Source organism: Monodelphis domestica, chromosome 8 (genome assembly GCF_027887165.1).
Source record: "Monodelphis domestica isolate mMonDom1 chromosome 8, mMonDom1.pri, whole genome shotgun sequence".
NCBI lineage: Eukaryota > Metazoa > Chordata > Mammalia > Didelphimorphia > Didelphidae > Monodelphis > Monodelphis domestica.
The window spans coordinates 253,324,625-253,349,338 of NC_077234.1; the positions used below are offsets into that span (position 1 = coordinate 253,324,625).

A 24,714-nucleotide genomic window follows, 5' to 3' on the forward strand; every position below is an offset into this window, starting at 1 on the left:
AAAAATAATACTTGCTATCATACTAAATAGCCAAAAATATAGCTGTGCCAGCATGAACAGCCCTGCACAGGTCACTGTTGTCCAGCAAGGTTTGAGTTATCATTGCAGTTGTATTTAAATCAAAAAGTTGAACATAGTCTTGCCCTCATTATCCTTGTGATCAGTGCAATGCATTTTTCAGATAAATGACTGGAGTTATATTTTCAGGATTAGGTCTATGACAGGTCAAAAAAAGAATAAAGATAGCTGACTTAGAAACAATTGAACCTATAAACCTGAACTCATCAAGAATCCTACTCCAAATAACAGCTAAGTATATATAGGTTTTTATGAAATAAAATAGAAAGATAAAGAATGATCAATTTCAGTAATGTTTTTATTAGTTAATTTTCATTATGTTCTGAAATTTAGCTAAAATGTGGCTAAATTCTTACTCTCAAAGAAAACAAGCCAAAGAAAAAATTAAAAGTGAACTATAGGGGGCAGCTGGGTAGCTCAGTGGATTGAGAGCTAGCCCTAGAGACGGGAGGTCCTAAGTTCAAATCTGGCCTCAGACACTTCCCAGCTGTGTGACCCTGGGCAAGTCACTTGACCCCCATTGCCTAGCCCTTACCACTCTTCTGCCTTGGAGCCAATACACAGTATTGACTCCAAGATGGAAGGTAAGGGTTAAAAAAAAGTGAACTATAGATCATTGGAACAAAAGAAATGCACACTCAGACACTCCCCCGAGTGTATACACAAAAAGACACACAGAAACTAATACCCCATAATTTTTTTTAATATTACCTTCTTGTCAGAAAGCCATCAAGATAAAGGATTCAAAGATTGTTTTTGTATTATTCAAAATTCAATATAAGATATAACTTGATTTTCATTGACAATTGACTCATTCAAAAATTAGGTTCAAAAGAGTTAAGATGGAAAATGTGTTATTAATCAAACTAAGAGAATTATTGTTTTATATTTTGCTAGAACTTTACCAATTATTTTTGTCGGCAGAAATGATCGTCTTTGTAAAGGGACAAAGTACTTTTCATTTTATTATTTGTTTTTTTGAAGAATTATAGCTTTAGTTCTTTTAAGTTCATCTTCATCTTTCATTTCATATATTTTGTAAAATCTTTCTCTGTCTTATAGCATCAAAAATGACAAATCTTTTCCTTCTGAGCTGCTCTGAGATGTGGCAACACAAGTGCCTAAAACACAAGTGGATGAAACAGGATAGGAATGAGTTGGAGAGCAACTGCAGAGTGAAAATCTGCAGGGAGAGGAATAGCTGCTAACTGGGAACTGCAGGGGAGGAAAGATTTTGAGTAATAGTCTATAGATTCTGAAGGTTGCTAAAAGGGACGTGCTAGGAGTAAAATCATCACATAAAAGTACTAAGTGAGAAGGGAATGAGCTGTCCAAGTGCTGTAGAGAATAGAAAGGAAAAGGATTCTTCCGTGGTTTGGCTGTGTTTATGGTTTTAGTATTTCAATAATGGCAGTTAATAAACACAGTATATGTTGATATACTAGTCTAAAGTTGTATATGATGCAAAAGAATATATTATTCAGATTTTTTAAAAAAAAATCAGAGTGATGTTTCCCACCATAGATAAAATGGATTCAATTGGCTTTTTCAGTGGAGTATAGTTGTTTGAAAAGGGGTTAAATATGTTCAGGAGTTCCTTCTTCATACCACTGTGAATAGTTATTGGCCCTAAAGCATTTAGAAATTGGTGAATCTTATTGCAAAAATTGAATCTCATCTTTCTGGAGGGTTAAGGGCTTTTGATACGTATCACCCATTTAGAGGTGGATGGTGGTTTTAAGGATGCCACTAGTTGAGACTCACAAATCAGTAGCAAATAGAGCATCATAAGATTAGGCTATCAGAAGTTATTGAATATGTCTTTCCACAACCAAGCCCTACACAGATTAAAAACTCAGGCTTAAAAATGTAATATGGCATCTCATGTTTTGTGATTTTAAGCCACAACCATGTCTTCCCCATCCATTTTTCTCATTATCTGCTTTCATTTTATCTTTCAGTACTTTGTTTACTGACCTCTATATTCCTGATATTAATTTACACTCAAATAATCCCACTGTTTTCAGGGCCTCCTATGCTGATTCCTAATTCCACAGTGGTTTCTCTACAATAGGTCCTTCAATGCTCACCTATTTCATAAATACAGATATTTTCTTCCATACTTTTAAAATCTCTTTTCTAATTTCCTATTAGTACATACAATATTTACCATACACTTTAGGACTGAATTACATACCATTTATATCATTTTTTCCTCTTCAGTTCCTACAGAGAATAAATAGATCAGGTCCTACATTAAAAAAAATGTTCCTGAAAGCAATTAAAGTGTTCTGCATTCAAAGCAAGTATTTTGATGGATTCATAGTTTCATTTCTGTGACAAAACCATCCACTGGAACAGAACACAACCTGTCTATGCCTCATCATCTCTGGGGTTTCTTTTGCATATTTATCCATACATCCTTTGCTGAAGAGCAACCCAATGTTTTGGAGTCTTCTTGGTCTTTTAGTATTTTGGAGATACCAATTGGGTTGTTCAGCTGGTGGACCCTTTGGGTGACCCACTAGTCCATTTTGTTATTACAGCACTGTGAGTACATCTTATTTCTATCAGTCCAAATGTTTTTTATAGAGCTTCTCATATATATTGTCATCATTGATAACATCCATTAGCCCATTTTTACACATCTTACATCTTCCCATTGCTTTTTGACTCATATGTAGATTCAAAGATTTTACAATCATCTTTCATTAATCCTGAGTGTACTAGAACATATTGCTTTTAATAATGAACAATAAATCTTTCTCAAAGAGTCAATGCTATAGTATTATTAACAGCACCAAACTGAGTTTACTAGTTCAAGGTCTGTGAATTTTATTTTAGTATTAGAATGGCATTATTCATGAATTCCTGGCTGAAAGTTGGCAAAATGTGAGAGTTACCTTGAAACACTGTTTTGAAATCTTTCACATGCAGCCTCCTACTACTATCTAACTTCTTTAATGTGTATGTTTTTACTGAATCAATTAGCCTGTAAAGAGTTGAGTGAAGAATTACATACTTTTGTATCTCTAGCTTGGACATAGGATATGGTCATTAAATATTTGTTGATTGATTATTGGGAAACAAAAGCTAATTTTTCTTTATTTATGAATGTCAGAAAAAAATAGGTCAACCATGAGACCAAATTTTCATTAGTTAACAGGTTTTTCCAGGCATGTAAATATCTTTTATCCATTGAGCAAGTGGGAAAATGTCTTTGATTTGCCACAGACTAATGATAATCACACAATAAGTTTGATTTAAAAACTTGTAATATGTGTGCACATATTTGCATAGATTTCCTCTGCAATCATGCATTTATTGTTTCCTTATTGGTAGCTTCATAGCAAGTTTATATATCTCCGTGTTAAATGGAGACTAAGTGTTCTGATAGTCGTGTGTGAAGACATAGCTAAATATTAGTGGGCAAGCAACAAAACCCAGATGGCCTCTTTATGCACAGACAGTTTTTAGACTTCTCTGTAGTTCTTAGTGGATGCCATTCTATTGTGATGGATTTTATGGGTGGTCTTAAAATAATGCTAAAATATTTTTAACGTGTGAAAGTTATGTAAAAATATATTCACTAAGAATTTTAATGTCTTTTCTGAATATTCAACTAAGGAAATTTAAATTCAAGTGAATATTGCCTTTTGTGTGTAAACATCACAAGAGAAAAGAGATGGAGAAAGGATAAGTAAGTAAAATAAGCCGAAAGGAGATCATATCATAGGAGCCCAAATCAGGCAATTAATATGAAGGCATTTAATTTTTCTAAAATGATGTAGACCATATTCAAAACCAAATCTCTACTCAATACATCCACACAATTCTCACTCATCCCCATTACTAAGGGATTCTTTGAAATTGAGGAAGAGTGCAATTCAAGCCTCATTGCTCTCAAAGTTGATTCAATTTCACCTTTTCTGTGAATACCCCTCAAACTGATTGAAACCATTTTTACTCTATCTTTTTCAATTGACTTATATTCTGCCTGGTGAGATAAATATTATGGGACTAGATTTTTCATCTTGCCACTAGGAAGAAGACCCAAACTGTAAATCGCAAAAGTGATGCCACTATCATTTGTGGTCCTGCATTAGTGGTGGCCCTAAACTTTTTGAGGGGAACTTGCACTAGTTTTTTTATCAAAGTCTTGTGATTCTAAACAAAGAAGAGAATGGTGATAAGAATGTAGAAACCTAGTGGTAGGGGGATGTGCTTGGAATAACTGAGAGCCATAAGTATGAGTGTTGGGGTGTTAGGAGTCGGGAAGGATTGGCAGTCGGCTTGAAGACTAGCCAGTTTTAAAACAGGCAGATGATGATGTACTGGGCTGGGGAATCACAGGAGCATGGACTTAAAACAGGAGATGAACTGAGAGGTCATTGAAACCAACTTCCTCGTGCAAAAATAGAAGAACTGTGCTTAGAGAGGTTAACTGATTTTTTTTTTCCCCAGTCACATCCCTAATTAGTATGTGAAGTAAGATTTGATGCAAGTCTTCGTGACTTCAAGCCCAGAAAATGTTTACTATTCCACATAGCCAAGCAATCCTGTTTTATGGGTCTGTTGCAATCTATGGAAAATCAAGCGACAGAGGTAAAATTTGAATCTAAGTCTTACTGATTTCAAGTCCAGTGATATATCAGTAAGTCATGTTTCTCTTGATTCTGTTTTATGGTGTTTCTCCCTCTTCCACACATTTCCTCCAGTCTTTTAATTGTTTACATGGACAACACAGGAATAATGATTTCAAAATAAGAAGTTAATAAGGTTATTATTACTAAGTGATGTAATGAAAAAATGAAAATGAACTGACTTGAAAAAGAACTAGAAATTTATGTATTAGATTTAATATTACAATTAATATAAAATTCCTGATAGAAAAGGAAACCCCCCAGAACACGAAACAGATGAAACCTATCTGGAATTAAGTAGCATTAATAATCATGATTACAATTCTTGGATGTGGAAATTCTTGAAATATTTTGACTAATTTTCATGGCTATATTTTTAAATTTTTATCTCAGAAATTGAGAATGATTGCACCTGGGAATTTAGAAGTAGCTGGACTAATGATAAAGCAGACATGTCCAAAGAACTGATAGTATCTCTTTTTTCTTACAGTAGTACTTTTTCATTGTCACTTCCGTAAAGGTAGAGATATCCAACTTCAACTTTATTAATTTTTTTCTCCCAGGTAAAGTGGGAAGAAAGGAGGAATAATAAAATGAGAATAAGAGGACATATTTAGTAAGGAAATGGGGAGGTCTGTTATTAATCAAAGAGGAAAGCAATGTGGTTTGGTCTTGGAAATATTTGTGACAAACAATAGCAACAGAAAGTTGAGGGAAAATAAAATATTTGAGGGTTGATAAAACTTTATTTAGATTCTAGAGTATATGTAATATAGGTTTCATGACTTAGATACACCTTGAAAAACACTGAATATGCAGTGATGGAACAAAACAGTTTAGTGACTCATATATTAGTAAAAAAAAAACCAACAACAGAAAAACATACGACCTCCCCTCAAAAAAACAATGTAGTTTGTTTAGAATTTAAATAAGAATCATCTATAGATTTAAAATGTTTCTTTCATAAGAGATCTCCTCCTCGAAAGCATTGTCTAAAGTTTGTGAGATTCTACATATTCAACATGAGATTATATAACATCTCCATTATAGTGACCATTGAACCCTATGTATGCTAATGAAACTCTAAAAATTATATATACGGTGTCATTTATCAAAGTAAAAAAAAATGCATGTGACAAGGCTAATAAAATATTAAATATTTGGTATGATCCTATTTTAAGGAGTATTATAATTTCAATGCAAAGATATCAATAACTTTTATTCAGATGAGTGGATATAATTCAATTTTTGTTTCCACCTATCTCATTTCCATAAATTATCTAATTCTTTAAGTCCACATTAAAAATGTATCATGATAAATGGTAGTTATATTACATAGTATTTAGATAATGGTATTAATTAATAAGTTGACAAATTTATTACTGAATCATTTTCTACTTAAAAGAATCTCAAAGTTGAAAGGGCACTTGGAGCCCAGATCTTTCAACTTCAACCTAAAATTAATGCTTAAAATACTTCTATTAAAGTAGAAAATATCTTCTTTCTTGAATGAAGTTCTTAGTAAAATGTAATCTAATTTTAAAAATCAAGTAACCTTTAAGACAAATACATTTTTTAAAAATCCCCCAAATGATGCATGTTTTCAATGGTTATATTTATAACTATGCTTTATTATTAGATTAATAATAATAATGAGAAGCAAAGTAAATAGAGATCAGAATAAGAATCAGGATGACATGTTAAAGGTCAGCCATTAGTTAACTAAACATTCAATCCACCTTCCTATTTCTATACCTAATAAAGGTCTCAGCTAAAGAACACTTAGTGATTGACATTAGCAGAGAGTTTTATCACAAAGAAATCCCAACATCAGTTTAAATACTGAGTAATGATAATAACAATGACAATGAAGATGATGATGGTTACAATACTGATGATATATTATTTAAAATTCTGCAAGGTTCTTCCTTCCTGGTATCTCATTTGATTTTTCACATGTCTGGAATCTAAAAAATCTCAACCCCAATTCAGCCTCAAATAATTACTGTGTGGCTCTGGTCAGGCCACTTAACCTGTCTTTGCTTCAGTCTTCTTGACTGTAAAATGGGAATAATAATAGCTTCTACCTTTCAGACTATATTATTGGGGGTCAAATACGTTAATAATTATAAAATGCTTATCATAGTGCCAAGTATACTTTAAATGCTAGATAAATCTAAATTGTTATTTAGCTATTTATTATTATTATTACATTTTACATACAATAAAAAATAAATTTTACAAATGTTCAGCCACACAGGCAGAATATCAAACCAAAATTTTCCTGACTCCAGGTCAATACTCTTTCCATCATACCATGCTCTTGCAAAACTTGGTCATTTTTCATATCAATAAAGTAGAGGGGATCAGTGAATCCAAAAAGATACTTTAAAACATATCACTCCAAAGTTCTGATATTCAGTAGCATGACAATGAGATATGGATACAAAACATTTCTCTAATGGGTAGATTTCAGAACAGCCAAGAGGAGTCTCCATGTTGACGTTGTAAAGGGAAAGAGAAGAGTCAATAGGAATTTTGTCAAGAGTGAGCACATCTGGTCCACACTTTCTGTGATTTTTTGTGATACTTTTATTAAGGTCCTAGATCTGACCTGGCTGAAAATGTCAATGAATCACCTCTTTTTGAAAGTAGAGAGAATACCTATGAAGTATATGCGATATTTATGTGGATGAGAATGAAAATCAAGCTGGAGAATAAAAATAAAAATATACTGTCAGTGAATACAGTTTCTGTTGTTATAGATAATTAATATTTGATGACATGTTTAAATTGGGCCATAATCATGGCTTTAAAGTCACAGAAGCAATCAATTTGCTTGGTATTTTCCTATTTGATGGAAGTATTAACAGGAGGACTGTAAAACTTTAAAGCAAGCACATTCCTTATTTTGAAGGGAACTCAATTGCCTTATTGGTGAGTAACTTGAATTACTGAATTAAAGCTATTAAGTGATGAATAGATTAATCACAAAATCTGTTCAGTTCATTAAATAGTTTTAATTATTTCCTTGCACACCTCTATAGGGATTTATCATATGAGATTAGCAAAATATCTATGTAAAATAATAAAATTAAAGTACATAAGATTTTTATTATGTCACAATGCTGCATATAATCCTATATGATATCATTTTTGTGGGGATGAATTAGTTTGAATTTAGTCAAAAAATCTTCATCTTGTCATTTCAACTGAATGATAACAATGCAAAGTTTAATACTTTAAATGAATATATTTTTAAAATTTCAACTATAGATTAAGAATAGTTTCTCCCACTGTGGGGAAGTGGGAAGAGTAAAAAGACTAAAGACGTAAAAACTTATTTTCCAATGTTACATGAAACAAATCACATTTGCATTTCAAAATTATTATCACTGCCAGCTCACCACTTGATTTTGAGCCATCAAGATTAGGAAAATATGACATTATTTTACACATCCTAAAAAGAGGAAATTTTAAGTTAAAATGAGTATTTCATCAGGCACTAAACTATATGAAGACTATACACCTATCAAGTTATGGATATGAAGAAAGACAAAAACCAACCCCTTCTCTCAAAGAGATAACAATCTAATGAGAGAGACAACATAAAAATAACTATTAGAGAAAAAATAGATGATTCAGATGGAAAATAATATCAAAAGGAAGGTCCTGGGAGGCTTGTGTGGTTCCCTTCCTAAAGAAAGTGATATTTGAGCTGAGTTTTAAAGGAAGTTGAGGAAACTAGGAGGAGGCCAGGAGAGAAAACTTGTCTCTTATATGGAAGTAGGTTAGAAATATTACCTTAATTCCTCTTTTCCCAACAAAATATTAGTGCCAAATATGAGAAGAAAGGGTTGGAAGGACATATTTTTTTCTAGTGAGACTAATATTGAGCTAATAAAAAGAAAGCTTTGTGGTTATATTTCAGAAGAGAGTCAATAATCCCAGTCTCCAATTTCAACATAGTTCTTTGTGTGAGCTAAAAGATTTTAACTTTGTTCTCAATATATTTTAATATCTCATGCATTGGCTAACAAAACAAAACAAAAGCAAAAACAATGCCAATAAAGTGCAAAATTACCAAATTGAATTAAAATAGCAATAAACATGATTAGAATATATACCTGAATATTTCCACAGGAAGTGAAATTAAAAGTTGGAGATTGCTTAACCAAATAAGGCAATAAAAATAAATTGAAAGGTAAAATAATCATAACACTATAAGGATCATTTAGGAATGACTTAAGATAGGAAAAGTGAACAATTGAAGAAATCAAATGGAAGCAAAGTTTAAATAGAAATGCGAAGAGATATTTTGATGAAAGTGTAATATATCCACATATAAGGACTTTACCACCCTATTTAATAATTCTACAAAGCCTCTGCCCAGGTTCAAACAACTTATTTCCACTGTTCTTTTAACTAGATAAAATTCTTCCTATGTAATTGAACACATTAATAATCAGGAAGTAGCAGTTATTAAATACAACAAATGATGTTATCAAGTGATGTTCTTTTATTTAATCCAATGAATCAGGTTTTCATGCAACATTTTATTTAACTATCATCAGTGAACTTGTGCAAACATTATCTAAAAATTAACATATGCATTTGTCTGCTTGGAGGAAAAGGGAGGATGTATGCTTATAAATATAAGTTTAGATTTCAGGGATATGTTTCAATGATAAAAGAGAAAAAACATTTTATCTGATTTCTTAATGATAAAATTGATTATTTTAATTTATATGAAAACATCTTGATAGTCCTGAAGAAATTTAATGTAACAACTTGTCATTACATTTTCAAAACTTTTTAGGTTTAAATTAAGAGCATTTCAAATACTTAATATACAACAACTTGCTAGGATAAGAATGTATGTTCTAGGAAATGGATGTGGACAGGAAATTAGATGATTGTTCTAATAAGAATGATTGTACACAACATTTATTCAAATATGCACAAAAATTCTATACCTATCATATAAAATAATGAATGGCACCTTTATTAGGAATAAATTTCCATTAATTTTCAATTATCCATGGCAATAGAGAGTAGAGAAAACACAAATTCATTGAAAATTCCATTTTTTTCTAATAAGAGAATGAAGGACAAGGGAATGAATAATTTAAAATGTAATAATCAGCTCCTAAATAATCAAATGATCATTTCATATGACTAAAAGCACTAATTTAGTCTCCCTCCAGTAAAATTGAATTTAAATCAGTATCAAAAAGCTAACTACCTATTATGAAGTGTAATCAGAAATTGCCAAGTCCCTTATAAATGTCTCATAATTCTTAATACACAGGAACTACTTCAAAATGCAAAGTATACCTTGACAGTTAATAGTTTAAGCTTGTTTCCTCTCATGTATTACCTAGAGTACACAGATAAACTCAGTCTTTCACATATATCTACATATAATCTATTTGAGATTTTGAAAAATTCTGATATTAAAATTTAAATTAAATGAGCACTTCCATAGGACTGTACATAGGATAGCATATTTTCATTAGACATGCCTTGCTTTTAAATAAATAAGGAATTCAACTTGCAACTTTTGAATTCTTAAATTTTGTTTCCTTTTAGCCTTCTTTTTCTTCTATGAATTTTCAAAAATGAATATAATTTAAAAATAACATCTAAGACTTTTCTTTGGTAAACTAAAAATGTCCAATCCCTTTATGCAGTATTCTGAAATTGTTCCATAAATCTTATGCTACTTTGCTTTTTAAAATGTGTTTCCTTACTTTCGTGAATTACATTTTATTTATTGGTTGAAATTTGCCTCACTTCTGTTCCTTGTGCCAACTTCTTAGACCTATATTATATTTTAATCAAACTTCCCAAAATAATCACTATACCACTATAAGTGTGACCATTTCTAAAAATATAGTAGGTTAACTCTTTCGATCCTTCTTTAGGATGACCCTTCAAATGTTGTTACTGAGATCTTCATTCAATCAGCTTTTCAATGAATATAATCAGGTAATTAAAATAGTTCCAAATAGTGTCTAACTCAAAATAAAAATTAGAAAAAGAATTATTTTGGCTCTTATGACAAAGTCAACAATTTAAGGCATATACATTTCTTATAATAAAATTGAGAGAAGAAAAAAGAAAAAATACACTAGGGAAGTCACTAACTTTCAAGAATTTATGGATAAAATTTCAAAAAATCTAGATCATTTGAGGTAAAAAGCATTGATTCAGGAATTATTCAGCCCACAGTTTATCATACCATAATAAATGATAGTAAACCAAATGTTAATTACTCTTGAGCAGTCATGTAACAAAATTATCACATTTAAAAATGCTTAAAAAGACCTTTCCAAGAGTCAAAATTGAGTCATTGACCAATTTTGCCATAAAATCATGGAGAAATTAGAGCTTGAAAATCCGGTAGCTGAGATAGCAACAGTCCCATATAATTAAATGGGGCCATTTTGAAAGCAGTGTAATGATGATTATTTTGGGGTCATATATCGACACATAAATTATGGAATCAAGTTGTGGAATGGGGCACAAAATTTCACCCTTAGTTTTTGCTTGCTAGGAATTATCTCAAAGGTTTGAAGAGTTATTCAATTCAAGAAAGGTTTCCTTACTTCATACCAGTCATCATGTACTGGACAAGTGACTGGAGCAGTAGCAGGGCAAAAAAGGGCAAAAATGAAAAATGATAGTCATTGCCTTTAAAAAAAACTCACACATTTTCTCTGCCTCTAGGTTTTTATGACAGACTTGGGATGAAGTGGAATAATTATTCAAGAGGAATTAGGGGGTCTTGGTTCAAATCTCAGCTCTATCCCTTATTATTTTTATGACACTAGACAAGTCATTGAACCTTTCTTGATGCAAGGGATTTTAATTCTGAAAGTAAAAAAAGATATGAAATTGATTTGTGTTTCTAATCCCTCTTTATGATATAACACCAAAGCAAGGGGCACCACTAGGATCATTTGCCTTAGATTGGTTTTTGTTGTTGTCTTGGCTAAGTATAGTTGGCTTTTTCTAAAAGGGATAGGGATGAGAATGGGCATGTAGATGTTGCCATAATTTAATTTTAGTAATATTTGTTTTTGTCTTATTATTTTATCAATTAAAAGGCAGATAAAATTTTATTATTGTAACCATGGATGTTGTTTTGGGTTAGGAGAAAAAAATTCTCAAAGCATAATAATTCTGAAGATTGTCTTCTCATGTCTAAAAATTGAGGGCTTAAAATCCAAGATTTGAATTATTGTAGTAAACTGTTACCCAAAACTTCATTTTCAATTTAAAAAGGAGGCATAAGTCCCTCCAAATCCTCAGCAGTTTTAGAGACTCATCTCCCCTGCCAGATCATTTTACCCCTCTAAAACAAGAAGATTGTATAGAATCAGAAGTATGGAGGTGAGGAAAGAGAATAAAAAATATTGGCTTTAGCTGGACAAAAATCTACATATATACCACCATTCTGAATTCAAAATGAGAGCCCACAAGTAACTAAAATATGATAAGAAAATGCATTCAACTAGATTGAATATTCATTAGTAAACCATCCAAATATTTGTTATAGAGATTACACATTTATCCTTTTTAATATCCTACAAGGTGATCTAAAAATTAAGGTTGTCCTTTTTTAATGAAACACAATTTTAATGGAAAATTTAGTCCATATCATTTAACCTGAAAGAGTCAAAGGTACATAAATAAAAGTTTTCACATCTCGATTTAAATAAGGAGAGTCTGAGGGAGTTCAATCGATGCCTATTTTAAAACCTTTCAGTTTGTAAAATTTTTGGCTGTGTATTTACCTCTTTTTATTCAAAAGGCCCCAAGAGAGACATTATCCTTCAGTCAAGTACACAGATCTTGGATGCTGGTAAGATTATTGCCACACTATTTGTTATAATAAACGAAAACTGAAAAGGTAGTCAGCATGATTAGCCATTTACCCAACCTTTTCATAGATAAAATGACTTCTATACATATTTAAAGAGCAATCCCAATTCAGTGTAGGTGAGTTCCTCTTAGCTACATCAAAGATGGAGATACAGACTCTCCAGAGAAGGGAATACCCTCAGAAATGTATTTATGCACTTTGAAAAAATTCAGCTCCTCTAATCCCTCCCTGATAAAGTAAATTAGGGGAGGGATGGAAAAGACACGAGTCAGAAACCGCTCGTTTTACGCTCCTCTTTTCACAACAAACACCTTGTGAGGCAGCCTCGTCTGGACTCCACTTTGGGCCAGAAGGACATCAAACAAACTGATGGCTCGTCCTTATTCTAGTCCTTCATCCTTCTGGGATTGTATGAGCAGTGCAATTGACTTGAATCTCAGTTTTCTTAGGTCTAAAACTGAAATAAGAGGGTATAAAGTTCATAAATGGCAAACTGTGCTATAGCTATGTGGGAAATATGTAGATACAGATATTGGATGCCTTACATGTGGCACACACTCACTATATATATATATATATATATATATATATATATATATATATATATATATATATATATATTTATATAATTAAAGAAGATAAAACATGTAAATGCATAAACGCATGCACGTGAGGTAAACACAGCCACAGTAACCCTAACTAACTCTTCATATGTTGATTCCAACCTATGACTTCATCAGTGTGATAACCAATGAGAATCCGTGCCATAGAGAGGAGGGTTCTTGCACTTCCTGTGCCCCTGAGTGCCCAATCCCAGCTCAGGGGGTTGCCAAGGTAACCTCAAGAGACATTCTCAGAATGGCATCCTGGTAATCTACACAGAGGATGCTTGGATGGAGACTCTTGGCCATTGCTGGGATGCTTCTTGAGGGAGAGGTTCCCCAATGTGCCTCTTCTGAGCCCCAACTTCTCCCCAAGATCAGTTACGATCTTCTCATTCTGGAAGCATTTCCTGATTCCTTCATTTGTCAGCCTCGTGTCTTCTTCCATCTCCCTCAGAAGAACTTGTGCCTCAAAGAATCTCTTCCCGTGTTACTTTGCCCCAGTAGCACGAGCTTCATCCATGCATTCTGGATGCCCATTTCACGTCTACATGGACGCGTGTGAAAGCATTTTGGAAGTGATGTCTATGGAAGTGACTCCCACATTTCATAACGGCAAAGCTTGCTTGTCCTCACCAAGTGAGAAACGGGTAAATCGAAAGGAAACATGTTGGGGAGCCACTTCCTGGAAAGAAGAAGGGAAGACTTCTTGGACGTCGTTCCGAACATCAGCCCTTCACTTTGGGGTAAGTAGCGTTCTTACGGCAGATCTGTCTGGCTTCTGGGGGATGAGTCAGCCAGCAGCCCTGTTACACCAAGCTAAGAGACGTGGAATGTGTTTGTTTTGAAGGAGGCCAACGCCAAAGTGCTGTAAGCCATGTAAGTAGGAACTGCTGAAGAGGAAGGACTTGATGCTAGAAAAACCCTCTACAAGAATAAATAAAGTAGCGGGCAACATTTTTAATTACATTTATTGGTGTATAATCTATATGACATCTGTTATGTATATGTGGGCATTTATTATGCATTATTATATTACATATATTATTATACAATATATATCTATATACATATATTATTTATAAGTTTTTAGAGATAAACTTCAGGATCAAAACCTAGTTTCAGTTGCTTTATAGGGTAAAGTGAATTGATGCCACCTTAGCTCTGAAGAGTAAACCAATGCCTCTGCTTGTAGGCGAGGGGTAGCATTGTGCCACTTTTCGTAATGATGATTCCTAAACTTTCTATTTAAGCTGGGGATTCATGAATGAAATCATGCATTCAGAAGGCTTTTGCTCTCTCCAAAATGTTAGAATCTCATATGATAACTAAAGTGAATACAATTTAGTGTAGGACTACAGAACAAATCCTCAATTACTCCTCTGTGACTTTGTTCTCTTACACACTCCCTTCACTTTTAAAAAGTATATAACATGAAGGCACCAAGGAAAGCATCTAACTTTAGAAACTACCAAATCAGCTCACGGGGGTTGAATGTGGCCAGTGCCCTTGAGGCAATACTGAAAACAATCACCATCGTTCTCACTATACTGTCAAGAGAGTTTTGAAAATTTTACAGATTCCAACTTTGAAAATAAGGCTCATTTTCTTTAAAAATGAGATTGTTGCATTTAATCTAATAATTCTCAAAACTACCTAAAATAGAAAAAAATACCAAGTTGCTTTTTTTTAATGATGGAGTGGAGAAAAAAAATTATTTAGAATAAACTCAGTTGGAACTTACCAGGGAACAAAGAAATCATATCTGTATTGATCTGAAATACTATAATTATTTTTACTTTTTAAAATGTATAATTTTAAGCTAGTGAATTATGATAAAACAACTCAACAATTTATTAAGTTTATGATAGACTTGATTTTGAGTTCAAAGGAAACAAAATTGCTTAAGTAATTTGTCACCATTAACTCAAGCAGATGTTAAATTGAACTTATAAGAAGGAATTGTGAACTAAGGTTTGACAAGCTAGAAATGTCTCTGATATGAGAAGCAAGCTCTAAAAATGGACACTCAATTTGAAAGATAACTATTAAAAATGAACTCTCCTTTTTAATCTTTGAGAGAAAATGTATTACAATATTGTACTCCTTGTGGAATGGAATCTTCTAGAAGCAGAGCATTTAGAAGACAGAAATTGGATGCTTTTAATAGGCAATTCCTATTATTATTTCCATTTTTAAATTTGCCCATCAGAAATAAGTAGTACTTTTCTATTAATAAGTATTTATTATTAGAAATGTCAAATGTATATTATAACCATTTGCTTAGAGAGCAAACACTCATTTCTAACTTTAATTAAATTATTTAATGTATCATTTTGACCATGTTGAAATACTATAGTATAAAAGATAGGGAAATCACCTGCAAACAAGGAACATTTACCTTTGTTACATGCTTCTGTGGTCTGAGGTAATCCCTTACCACTTGGCATTTCAGGAAACTCTCTAAGATCAGAAATTGCAGTTTTGCACTGGTAGACAAGGCAATTCTTCAAGTCAATGGGACTTTCTGATAATAATGAAGTGACAAGTATGGCCTAAAATAATTTTAGATATTATGATGTTTATTATACTCTAATCCAGCATTAAACTGGATATTGTTATTTCTATTTCCTGTTTTAAATAGTTCCATTGATGAAATGGAAGTATCATAATCTAACACACAGTTGGTGTTCTCCCAAGATCTTTATCATATAAAAATCTTTTAGAGTTTAATGTCTTACTGCTTCTAAAGTGCTTTAAAAAAAAGATGTTTTAGGAGTCTCAATTATTATTATTATTACTTCAAAATCTATCATTCTTTTCTTTCAGAAATAATTCTGTAAACACGCTTAGTTTGCATTCTCTTTCCCCCAGGTATATTCCCCATTATAATAAGCAGATTGTTCACTGCAATCAAAGTCTTAAAATGTATTTCACTGCAACAAAAGTCTTGTCATCTTCTATGCTAATCTTCCTTTCAATATTGTCTTACTTCTCAAGTATCTAGCTTTTTTTTTAATAATGCATACAGGTTTACCAGCTTCTTTCTGCTTAATAAAATTCCATTGCTGTTTCTGTTCCCTCTCTAGAGAAAGGTAAATCTATTGCAGTTTTAATTAACTGCAGTGGTTCTTTGGGATACTCTCTCCAGTAATATACTGCATTTAAATACAAAAGGGCTGAGTTACAAGTTCATTTTGGTAATGATTCAACTTATTCACTACTTCCTATAATTATGAAATCTAATGTTGATTTGGTGCTTCTGATCAAAGTGCTCTAAAGTCCAGACAACGACGATGAGTATAATGGGTACAACAATGGATGAAAAAGGGGGAAAGCCTGAATATATCAGGGAGCCAAAAGGGATTTCAAAGCAGAGGGAAAGTCTTAAGTGAGAAGTTACCTTTGGGCATCAGGCTCTTAGATAGTAGTACTTAACATGAACAGGTTAAAAGGGTATCACTCGTCCTACCAAAACCCATCAGTGATGCATATGGCTACATACACAAATGTAGGTCAAGAAATGACACCTATTTCTGATGACTTCTCTAAGGAACAACAATTTGAAATTTAGTCTTTGAAAAATTTCTCAAGATAAAATTTTATATAATTTATATATATTTTACATATATATAAATTTTTATATAATTGAGAGTAATATAGTGAGATCCAATTCTGAACATGTGTCTTATGGTCTACAATGAAACTCCTGGGCTATTTTATAGTTAAAGAAACTTAGGTGAACAGAGATTAAGTGACTTGCTCAAAGACACAAAGCTAATTGGTGTCTGAGACCACTCAGCTCCTCCTCAATCTAGACCCACTTTAGTATCCACTTTAGCTCCCAGTTATCTACATTTGTAAAAATTCCAAAAATAAGGAAAATGACTTTGGTGTTATATAATTATTGAACAATTATAAATATTTTGTGGTTTAATAGTTAACATTATGATTAGAAATTTATTTTCAATATATAGTTTCATGTGTTTCTCTGAACCTTTGAATAGAGATTTTCAAAGTAATTTCTAATGCTTCTAACATATTTTTATGTTGTTTAAAGTTTTTTTTTAATTTGCCAACTTAAAAAAAATATTTTGTACATCCTATAAAAAGTTTGCCTAAAGTTTACAAGGAAATATATATATATACATATATACATATATATGTATATGTATATCATGTACAAAAACTCTTTATGTCTTGTGGTAATACATATATACATGTAAATAATCATACTTCAAATAGATCATATTTATTATAATTCATTCAATTCCTACTCATTAATCTTAATATTAACAAAAACAAGGTTTAACTTTAGACTAGCATCTACATGTACTCCACTCAAATAAGGGTTGAATTTACAAATTATTTGGTTAAGTAAGTTTATGAGATCAAAAGTATTGTTTAAAACCTAATGTGCCACACTTCTTGTAAACCAATAAATTGAAAAACCTGCAATTTAATGTTTTTTATAGTAATTATGAATGACTAAGGAAAAGGGAGGGAAGAGAAGGGATAAAGAAAAACTTTCAACCAAAAAATAGCACTGTATGGTTCCATTAATAGTCAGTAATATGAATCATTCAAATCTGGTGATTTTTTCTGAAATGCATTCTTAAAATAACATCATTCATTAGCACCATGATCAAACCTTATGAGAATTAAAATTCTTATTTCTTTAAAAGTCTTATAGTTCACAAATTATATCCTATAATGATAACTTCCAGGAATGCAATTAATTTTAAAAGGAGCCTTCTTTTCTCATTTAAATATAGTTTTACAAGCTACTTTCCCACTTGACATAACTTTTTAGAAGCTAAGTTTTTCAAAATAATTTTGTTCTGTTATCTTAGAACCAATATAGGGGGCAGGTAGGTGGCTATGTGGATTGAGAGTCAGGCCTAGAGATGGGAGGCCCTTGCTTTAAGTCTGACCTCAAGACACTTCCCAGCTCTGTTACTCTGGGCAAATCACTCAATGATCATTTCCTAACCCTTACCACTCTTCTGCCTTTGAACCGTTTAAAAAAAGAACAAATATGATTTGATGCCAAAAAAGACAGAAAAACACATAAATGCTTTCTTGTGTTTATGTAATATGAAAGATACTTTACAATTCTGACACTTTGTTACCATGCTGATTTTTATATTTTACTGGATAAAATAACTGATATTCTATAATCTTGAATTGAACAAAAAGGAAAAAAGCATTTCATTCATGTAATTTACTCAAGTCCAGACAGTATTTTTTTATGAAAGAGTAGAAATTTTCAATTCAATCAGATAATTTCTGATTCTAAAACCATTATTATTTAAATAGTCTTTTAATGCTTCACTAAATTTCATAACTTTATGAATTTTATAGGTCAGAAATATCCTTTGAATAAAATTGCATATGTGTCTAAATAGATGGCTACACTAAATCTTCCAAACTAAATTCATTCTCACTCTCAATACCATAGATTAACATTATCTATTCTCATGAGTTAAGGATCACTTATTGAAAGTGTAGGATATAATATAAAAACACAATACAGAGTTTTGTTTTCTTTTTGCTCTGGAGGGTATAATAGTATAATTTGCAAAATGAAACTTACTTCCCCTAAATATGATCCTGAACAAAAAGCTGAAGTAGTTAATGTAATTATGTCACTCCTTTTATACATTATGAAAGATAATATAAAATATATCTTAAAATATAAATTTGCTATCACATAAAACCATATAATAAAATAATACCAAATACAATACTTTAAATAATCAATTTCAAGCAGTATTTAATATAAAAGGAAAAAAGTAGCACATTTTTCTTTTTTTGTTTACTCACCCACATGACAATAAAGCATTATTACACTTGACAACCGAGAATCTTGATTTTAAATTTCATTTACTCACCTAGAAAAAAGAAATAAAAAATTAATTGATTAAAATAATTCTTATTAACATAGCATATAAAGGTTTGAAATATAGAGACAATGCCACCATTAAACTTGAAAGTATGTTTCACACCAAAAGAGGAAGAAACTTTGGTAGTAGAGTGGAATAATGAGCTTTTATAAATATATATTGTTTCCATTTATCACTAAAATAATCATTGTTGTTTAGTTATTTCATTTATATCTGACTCTTCATGACCAAATGTGGGCTTTTCTTGGAAAAAAAAGATACTGAAATGGTTTGCAATTTATTTCTCCAGCTCATTTTACACATGAAGAAATGAAGGCAGGCAAGGTTAAGTGAAACAGATAAGCAAAAAAAAATAGTGAAAATTTGGGAATTAACAAAATTTCCAGGTAGTGGTTATAGACTATGTCAACATATCTGAGGAATTAGGTTGATCAAATTTTTGGGAAACTCATGTGGAAATTTGTTATTACATGAATTAGCACAAAAAAATGAAAAAAATGAAAAAACATCTGGGGAAAATAAACTAGGGATAAAATACATTTTTGTCCAACAATGCTCTATTTTACACACACACACACACACACACACACACACACACACACACATATTCTATTAAGTCAAAGCTTTGGTTAAAAATATTTTAAATTTGTCATCTGCATCACATTCAGAGATTACTTATGGAAAAAAGACATGATTTATTTAGAATTTATATGAAAATCTATAACTTTTAATGCCTTTTTACTAATAATTCCAGTATTGGATATATTTTCCAAAGAGGTCAAAGAAAGTAAGGTTTCGTGCATATGGAAATATTTATAGCACCCTTTTAGTTGTAGAAAGACACTGAGTAAAAAATAGATGCCCAGTGGTTGAGAGATGACTGATATTCAGAAACTATGGCAGATAAACAAAATGGAATAATACCATAGTATAAATCAAATATATAGAAGGGGATTATAAAGAAACAGTGGAAGATTTATGAAAGCAAATGAAGAGGAAATGATAGAATTCAGTGAATACTTATAAGATTTATATGCCCACAAGGTCTCTAGTTCAAAGTTCTTAATGTGCAATTGGTGAGCCAAAATAAGACATTTAGAAAATAGGACTCGATATATAGATGAGATTCATTTGCACAAAGATGATAATTAAAGCCATAAGAGCTTATGAAGTCATTAAGTGAGATAAGAGAGAGATATCTAGGAGCGAGTGTCACCTAGGCAATTTGTGAGCTAGTTGATGATCCAGCTAAAAAGAAAAAGTGATCAAACTATTATGAAAAGAACCCAGAGAGAACATTTTCACAACAATACAAAAAGAAGATAGTAGTCAGGGAACGAGAAATGGACATTACCAAATGTTGCAGGGAGGAAAAGAATGAGAACTGAGAAAAGGCTGAGATTTGTTGATTAAGAGATCTTAAGTCACGTTAGAGAGAAGAATTTCAATTGATTAATAAGTTCAGAAGAAAAGTTTTAAAAAGTGATGATATAGGAGAAGAGGAATGGAAGAATAAGGTAAAGATAGCTTTTTTCAAAGTGTTTATCTAAAAAAGGGAGTTAGGATCTACAGAATTTTCTTTTTTAATGATAGAGGAGTCTTGGGCATTCTTAAAAGCAATGGAGAAGGAGACACTAGATAGGGAGAGAATGAAGATTAGAAATGAGATAAGGAAAGCAGTGAAACAGAAGGTTTGAGAAAAGAGTAGAAAGATTACATCTAGAAAGCAGTTGGTTAGTCAATATTTATTATGAACTTGCAATGTGCCAGTATGAAATATTACTTTATATCATTATTTGTATAATTTGATTAATTATAACCATTAAAATGTGTGAAAATAATGACAGACACTAACTTTAATTTACTTTTAGCCATCTATTTTAATAATTCTTTTAAATATCCATAAATAGAAATAAAAATAAACTTAAAAACACTTCTACAAAGAGAATGGTATTAATTGCAAGTTTTTAAGCACCTTCATGGTAATTTTCCATGCAAACCACTGCCATTACATTTCTAAATATCTATCTAAAAGAGTTAGAAATAATAATTCTTTCCCTAGTAGTATCCCCTACAAAATTATATATGTATTTTTTTTAAAAAATCTTACCTTCCATCTTATAATAAATGCTGTGTAATTTTTCCAGGGCAGGAGAGGAGTAAAAGCTATGCAAATTCAGGTTAAGTGATTTGCCCATAATGCTAAGAAATGCCTGAAAATAGATTTGAAACCAGGATCTTCCATTTCTAGTATTAGCTCACAAATCACTGAGCCACCTAACTGCAGCCATAAATTTGTCTACACCATTTAAAAAAATTCCTTCTGTCTTATAATTAATCCTGGTTTCAAGGCAGTAAGGACTGGACAATTGAGGTTAAGTGTCTTGCCCAGGATAAATTAATGAGGCAGTGTCTGAGGCCAGTTTTGAACTGAGGACTTACTGTCTGCTTTTTTATTTTTTAATTACTTTTTGTCTTGGAATAGATATTATAAATTGGTTCCAAGGCAGAAGAACAGTAGTAAGTAGGTAAGTGGTGTGAATTTTAGATTTATTCCACCCCGCTTAGTCTAGCAATCAGGAATGTCTACACCCCTACTTAAGGATTAAATGTTGGGAAGGATGGCCTATGACAGACATGTGCTAGCAAATGATGAATCAGAAACAACTGACAGACCCCTGGGCTGTCCTAAATCAAGCTTAAGCTACCATTGGTACATGTGAGAGGCAGGAAGTGATGTACAAAATGGTCTATATATTTCACATTGTTTCCTCTCACTGAGCTCTTTTCACAGAGAAGTGGCTCTCTCTCTTTTGGGCAGTGAAAGAGTTGAACGAGGGGTCTCTCTCTTGGAGACATTGGGTTCGACTAGTGTTGTTGGCTCATGGCAGTGTTTTGGCATCTTGGCATGGGTCATGTGAGGCATTTTCCCTGAGCTCTCTCAGAATTTAGGCTGATTCCTTTATTTTTCCTTTACCTTTCCTAAAATACTATCCTATAAGGAGATCCCTCATCTTGGAGGAGGCCTCACAGCTGGAGGGCTCTGAACTCCCCTTACCTCATACTAGGCCTGGGAAATCTTATACCCTTTTCCCTCTCTCTTCTTAATTCCTTCCCTTGTTATTAATTAAACCACCATAAAATTCCCAAACTGACTTGAGTATTTTTATTGGGATCTGAATTAATCCCTGGTGATAAGAATAATATATTAATCAAAACCCCCTAAATTTATCCCCAACAATCTGGCTAATCCATGAAGGTTATGACCAGGAACCTTAAATTTCTGTGAAACCTTCCTTTCCTCTCCCTTTATTATCTCCCTAAGTCAGTCTTTTAAATAACTAACTCAGCAGTTCAAAACACAGCTGCAAGATCAGGTGAGTACATTTTTTCTCTCTCTTTTCTCCTTAATTTGAATTGAACACAGTCATTTTGTTTTGTTTTTGGTTTTTTTAATATAAAAGTGGCAGGACCTTAAGCGGCCTTAGCCAGGGAAGCTGTTTATGAATCTCCCTTCTCTTAGAGAACAAACAACCCAATTAGCCAACTCTCAATGACATTACTGCCTAGATTACTCTTAACTAGTGGTGAGAAAAACCTGGAGGAAGTTTTGGTCTTGTCTTGCTCCCCACCTGTCTCTAGTTTTAAAATTGAGAAGTAAAAAAGCCTGGGGAGGCCAGCTAGAAAAAGCCTTTGAGTCTTTGCTCAAAGAAAGAAACAGTTTTACTCTAAAAGGGAAAGAGAGGAGGCTTATAACCCTCCCAAATCAAAACAAAAACTCAGCCTTAGCCTCAGGCAAAAGACTTGGTTTTCTGTCTCCTTCTGGCTTAGGTGATTTGATTGGATTAAAAGGCTCTTTAAAAAAGTGCTACATTCAAATCTTTTGTTTTCACTCCCTGACTTTAACCCCTAGCAGTGATATCTACTGACTAAAATAAAAATTGTAAATAATTTTTAAATATACATAAAAATGAATACTATATTCTATGAAATTTGTATGGCTTTTGATAAATTAGGGACATTAAAGATTCCAGAATACCTCCCATTTCTTATGTTCTTAGGTCATTTCATTTTAATAGTCCTAAATACTGTGACAAGAAATGATACCTTGAAAACATTTGAAGCTAAAATGCAGGAAAAAAAGCAAAACCAATTGGATAATTTTAAATGCTTCTTACAGGATCAATTGGCAAATAATGACCTCACCAAAACATGTTTGACCCTTACAAACCTGCTTCTGAACCTCTAAATTAGGAAATTCCTTCCCCCAAAATGGAGATAGAAAACACCTCTCTTATAGTTCAGCTGCCTGACTGTTTCTCTCGTGGTCTGCAAATCTTTGCTGACCTTACTTCCCAAGACTCCTAAAACCCCAACTTCTGAAATTCCAGTTTGTTCTGTTCCTACTCCTACCCAAAAACCAATTTCAGCTCCAAGGAAACCTAGTCCTTCTAAAGAAATTCCTTCTAGTTAAACTGACTCACAGGTACAAAATTCAACTAGAGGCATTTTTCCTCTAAGAGAAGTATCTGAAATAGGATGCAATGGGGATGTGGTGACTCTAAGGCACAGTATACCATTTATCCCCCAAGAAATAAATACATTCCCATGAAATCTTCCCACATATTAACATGATCCCATTCTGGTAACGAAAAAGATGACAGACATATTTTTCAGTATAATCCATCTTACAAAGACATTGAAAACTTGCTCCAGGAGTTTTTAACTGAATGTGAGAAAAATAAAATAATTTCTCAATAAAACCTGGGGGGAGGGGGCAATGCAGCACACTGATTATCTCAGGATCCCAAATGGGACTATAACAACTCTGAAAATGATTTACAACTATACCATTGTAGGGAGGACATCTTAACTGCCATGGAAGAGTATGCTGACAGTATGGATAAGTGGACAGAATTTCAAAGAATTAAGCAAAATGAGGAAGAGACACCCTCCAGATTCATGGACAGAATAATTGAGTTTGGGGGTCGATACCTAGATTTTGGCCTTTCTAAAAAAAATTGCATAAGACAAATTAGAAGGCACTTTGTTAATTACTCTTACAAAGTGATTAGGGATTATTTTAGAACTCATTGCCCAATGTGGCCTCAAATGGATCTTGAAGAATTATAAAAAATCATTCTATGTGTTTCAAAGGGAAACAAAGAAAAGGAGGAAGAGATGAATGTTCTCATGGGGAAAATTGAGAAATGATTGACATATTTAATAGATAAGATTGCAAAACTGGAAAAAAGGCATGATACTCAACCAATGGCACTTGCCCCTCTCCAAGAATCTAACTATCAATCCATTACCTGCCAATACTGTGAGAAGAAGGGTTACAGAATGATACAGTATAGAACTTTATTCAAGGAAATCAGAAATAATATGCAGTTTAATAACTACAGAAATAATAATTATAGAAATAACTATATTAATGATAATGGAAGCCACAACTTTAGGAATGATAACTATAGGAATAGATATTGGGAAAATGATAACTCAAACAAACCAAATGACTCCACAACAATATAACTTAAGTGATACTCATCCAAAAAATACTCAGGGTGCTAATGCTCCTCAGGGGTGCCCCT

At 32.4% G+C, this 24,714-nt stretch overlaps 1 protein-coding gene and 1 long non-coding RNA gene across 5 annotated transcripts in view; one reads left to right on the forward strand and one right to left on the reverse strand.

The window, feature by feature from the left end:
- The window catches only part of CADM2 (cell adhesion molecule 2), a 1,288,026-nt gene that overhangs the window by 940,184 nt on the left and 323,128 nt on the right, over nt 1-24,714 (reverse strand). The window lies entirely within an intron of this gene.
- LOC130455801 (uncharacterized) overlaps nt 13,457-24,714 on the forward strand; it is a 30,189-nt gene continuing 18,931 nt past the window's right edge. The window contains exon 1 of the long non-coding RNA XR_008913931.1: nt 13,457-13,960. This is a non-coding gene — a long non-coding RNA (uncharacterized LOC130455801). The remainder of the gene's footprint in view (nt 13,961-24,714) is intronic.